This window comes from Rhopilema esculentum, chromosome 11 (assembly GCF_057945365.1).
Source record: "Rhopilema esculentum isolate cy_ngs chromosome 11, ASM5794536v1, whole genome shotgun sequence".
NCBI classification, from domain to species: Eukaryota; Metazoa; Cnidaria; class Scyphozoa; order Rhizostomeae; family Rhizostomatidae; genus Rhopilema; species Rhopilema esculentum.
In genome coordinates this window covers 1,902,501-1,907,500 of record NC_142825.1, presented here as the reverse complement: position 1 = coordinate 1,907,500, position 5,000 = coordinate 1,902,501, and the positions used below count along the sequence as shown (strand labels likewise).

The following is a 5,000-nucleotide window of genomic DNA, read 5'->3' as shown; positions in this document are numbered from 1 at the left end:
AGACACAATGGCATCGGGCTCCTTCTTAGCTTTACCGCTGATCCGTTCGGCAATCCTGAGAGGAACACCAAACTTCGCAACTACGAGCAGGGAAGTAGCCATACAGCCGATCTAAGCAGCGACACGACCAAAGAAACGCAATGGCAACCGTGTGGGCTAATTATTCGTCATTAGGCGATCGTGGAGCATCGCTAATATCCATCCTACAAAGGCAACCATGGCTGACCTAACAGCCCGCAAATGATACCATGTGCAAAGAATCCAACGGGTACCGGGCAACGCAGCCGCTATTAGCACACGCACCTTTCCCTGGCTTCATCATCGCCGACATCATTTGCCACATCACTGTGCCCACATAAATAGCCAAGACAACTATAGAGTGCCCCCGATATCATACAAATCTTCTCAAAAAGAGTCCAAACCAGCCCCAAATCTTGCAAATGCATCATTATTCTGTTGTCCGCAAACACAAAAGCCTCTAACAAAACTTTCATTGCGGTAGTGAAAAAAAAAATTTTTTCCTCATTTGGACAAAGACCTCTCTGTTTCCGTCTCATGAGACCAATATCACTCGCTCCTTTGATCGGCTACCTGCCCGACTGCTTCCCTTGAGACCTAGCTGTCTGACAATTTCTCTTGAGACCTATCAGTCTCTGTTCATTGAAACTCGGCCTATTTGATCCTTGGATTGAAGGCCTCTTTGTTACTGTCTCAAGAGACAGACTGCTAGACACTCTCTTTCCCTTGAGACCTGCTTCTTCCGTCTCTCCCGTCTCTGGAGACCAGTGTCCCCCGCTCCTTTGATCGACAGCATGTCCGTCTCTTTCCCTTGAGACCTGCTTCTTCCGTCTCTCCCGTCTCTGGAGACCAGTGTCCCCCGCTCCTTTGATCAGCAGCATGTCCGTCTCTTTCCCTTGAGACCTGCTTCTCCCGTCTCTCCCGTCTCTGGAGACCAGTGTCCCCCGCTCCTTTGATCGGCAGCATGTCCGTCTCTTTCCCTTGAGACGTGCTTCTTCCGTCTCTCCCGTCTCTGGAGACCAGTGTCCCCCGCTCCTTTGATCGGCAGCATGTCCGTCTCTTTCCCTTGAGAGATGCTTCTTCCGTCTCTCCCGTCTCTGGAGACCAGTGTCCCCCGCTCCTTTGATCGGCAGCATGTCCGTCTCTTTCCCTTGAGACCTGCTACTTCCGTCTCTCCCGTCTCTGGAGACCAGTGTCCCCCGCTCCTTTGATCGGCAGCATGTCCGTCTCTATCCACAAAGTCCTTCTTGCCGTCTCTGTTCCTTGAAACCTGGTTTGCTGGATCCTTTGAGCGAAGCTCTTTCTGTCTCCGTCTCAATAGACGAGGGTTGCCCGCTCCTTTGATCGACAGCACGTCCGTCTCTATCCACAAAGTCCTTCTTGCCGTCTCTGTTCCTTGAAACCTGGTTTGCTGGATCCTTTGAGCGAAGCTCTTTCTGTCTCCGTCTCAATAGACGAGGGTTGCCCGCTCCTTTGATCGACAGCACGTCCGTCTATATCAACAAAGTCCTTCTTGCCGTCTCTGTTCCTTGAAACCTGGTTTGCTGGATCCTTTGAGCGAAGCTCTTTCTGTCTCCGTCTCAATAGACGAGGGTTGCCCGCTCCTTTGATCGGCCGCTCGTCCGTCTCTATTCTCAAAGTCCTTCTTGCCGTCTCTGTTCCTTGAAACCTGGTTTGCTGGATCCTTTGAGCGAAGCTCCTTCTGTCTCCGTCTCAATAGACGAGGGTTGCCCGCTCCTTTGATCGGCCGCTCGTCCGTCTCTATTCTCAAAGTCCTTCTTGCCGTCTCTGTTCCTTGAAACCTGGTTTGCTGGATCCTTTGAGCGAAGCTCTTTCTGTCTCCGTCTCAATAGACGAGGGTTGCCCGCTCCTTTGATCGGCAGCACGTCCGTCTCTATTCTCAAACATTGCCTTTGTGATTCGTTTGTTCATAAATGTGTTGACTGATTGAAGTTGTTGGTGTCATTGTATCGTATGTCCGATGGTTCGCTTGTTAGATAGATGACAGACTCACGTGTTTGTTTTCATTTTCACTTGTTTGTTGCCTGTGCGATTCGGTTGTTTGTTTCATAAAGGTCTTGATTGATAGAAGTCTTCGGATGTGTCCTCGGATGTCATGTCTGATCATTCGCTTGATAATCAGATGGATAGATGAATAACTCACTTGTTTGTATTCCCTTCTACTCGATTGTTGTTTGTGTGAGTCGCTTGTTTCATCAAGGTCTTGTTTGATAGAACTCCTGGGTGCTTTTGCATCTCATGTCCGGTGATTCGCTTGCTATCTAGATTAATAGCTAACTAACTTATTTCTCTTCTCTTCTACTTGATGCTTCTATTTGATTGTTATGTCCGATGATTCGCCTTTCAGATAGATAGTCGTGATAGATAGATAGTCATGATAGATAGATAGTCATGATAGATGGATAGTCATGATAGATAGATAGTCATGATAGATAGATAGTCGTGATAGATAGATAGTCATGATAGATAGATAGTCGTGATAGATAGATAGTCATGATAGATAGATAGTCATGATAGATAGATAGTCATGATAGATAGATAGTCGTGATAGATAGATAGTCATGATAGATAGATAGTCATGATAGATAGATAGTCATGATAGATGGATAGTCATGATAGATAGATAGTCGTGATAGATAGATAGTCATGATAGATAGATAGTCGTGATAGATAGATAGTCATGATAGATAGATAGTCGTGATAGATAGATAGTCATGATAGATAGATAGTCATGATAGATAGATAGTCGTGATAGATAGATAGTCGTGATAGATAGATAGTCATGATAGATAGATAGTCATGATAGATAGATAGTCGTGATAGATAGATAGTCGTGATAGATAGATAGTCATGATAGATAGATAGTCATGATAGATAGATAGTCATGATAGATAGATAGTCATGATAGATAGATAGTCGTGATAGATAGATAGTCGTGATAGATGGATAGTCATGATAGATAGATAGTCATGATAGATAGATAGTCATGATAGATAGATAGTCATGATAGATAGATAGTCATGATAGATAGGTAGTCGTGATAGATAGATAGTCATGATAGATAGATAGTCATGATAGATAGATAGTCATGATAGATAGATAGTCATGATAGATAGGTAGTCATGATAGATAGATAGTCGTGATAGATAGATAGTCGTGATAGATGGATAGTCATAGTTAGTCAGTGAGACTTATGGCAGCAGCAGGCAACTTCGCCTCCTGTTAATAAGATAACAAACGGAAATTAAAAGGCAAGCTAATACATCTCTATCTGTCTGTCAATGCAAATAAGGGTGATAATACAGTAAATACAGTAATCGGCTGTTACAGGCAGTTTTATAGCAGTCAGCATAACATCTTCACAAATGAACGTCACTCACTCACACAAATGAGATGAGTGTAAGGAAGAAATGTAACACGTTGTAAATGTATCTATCTATCTGTCTATCTGTCTATCTGTCGGTCATAAAGTCTGTTTCCAACAGTTGTCTGTCTGTAGCAAATGGATGGATGGAACACAGGTAAGTAACAAGTGTTTACAAAAGATAATACAAACCTAACAGATGTAGTGGATGGATGGAAGTAACAAATGTAGTGAGCGTAACAACTGTAAGAAAGGTAACAAATGTAAGAAAGGTAACAATTGTAACATATGTAACAAACGTAACAGATTTGACAAATGTAACACATGTAACAAACGTAACAGATTTGACAAGAAACGTAACAGATTTGACAAATGTAAGAGATGTCACAAACGTGACAGATGTGAACAACATAACAATTGTAATAAAAGTTTTTGATGCAACTTTGTTAAAAGAAGTACATTAATTAAAAAAAAAAAAAAAAAAAAAAAAAAAAAAAATTAACTCACTCACTGGGAAAGTGATCATGAGCCGCCGAAAAAAAATCAAAGTCTCACTCGCTGGGAGAGTGACAAAGATACGTGAAAACGAATGCCCCTCAACAGCAGGGGCAGGGTCGCTTCACGGCGGGAATGGCAGCGCCAGTTATGTACGGCACAACACAGCAGACACAGGACAGCATAGCACGGCACGGCACCGAGTCTTTCTTGCTGGGAAAGTGATTAGAAAGACTGAAAAAAAAATTGGCGGGCGACGGCAAGCCATTGCTGGCATGCACGTACACACGCACAAATCGTTAGAACGAAGGGCTTAATCTCAGAAGATCGTAGCAACAAGGCTACTCTACTCCTTACAATACCCCGTTCCTTATTTAAGTCGTCTGCATAGGATTTATCTTTGGTAACGTTAGATTTTGGCTTGACTAGCACCTCGGCGGCCGATCTCCACCTCGGTGCATTTGGACTTAGGGTCAGCGCTTGCACGCTGGCCTAATCTTGTTCGCCTAACACTGTCCAAAGGTAGCTATCGTTGCCTTCTAGCACGGATTCTGACTTAGAGGCGTTCAGTCATAATCCAACAGATGGTAGCTTCGGGCCATTGCCTTTTCAAGCAAGTCCAAATGCCAATTGTCTGAATCTGCGGTTCCTCTCGTACTGAGCAGAATTACTATTGCAACAACACTTCATCAGTAGGGTAAAACTAACCTGTCTCACGACGGTCTAAACCCAGCTCACGTTCCCTATTAGCGGGTGAACAATCCGGCGCTTGGTGAATTCTGCTTCACAATGATAGGAAGAGCCGACATCGAAGGATCAAAAAGCAACGTCGCTATGAACGCTTGGCTGCCACAAGCCAGTTATCCCTGTGGTAACTTTTCTGACACCCCTAGCTTAAAACTCGTAAAGACTAAGGGATCGATAGGCCATGCTTTCACAGTTTGTATTCATACTGAAAATCAAAATCAAGTGAGCTTTTACCCTTTTGTTCTACATGAGATTTCCGTTCTCATTGAGCTCACCTTAGGACACCTGCGTTATCATTTAACAGATGTGCCGCCCCAGCCAAACTCCCGACCTGATAGTGTCTTCGGCTCGGATC

The 5,000-nt window shown here is 43.9% G+C and overlaps 1 pseudogene; it reads right to left on the bottom strand.

Moving 5' to 3' along the window:
• Positions 1 to 4,189: 4,189 nt before the first annotated feature.
• Positions 4,190 to 5,000, bottom strand: part of LOC148958876 (large subunit ribosomal RNA) — a 4,592-nt pseudogene continuing 3,781 nt past the window's right edge.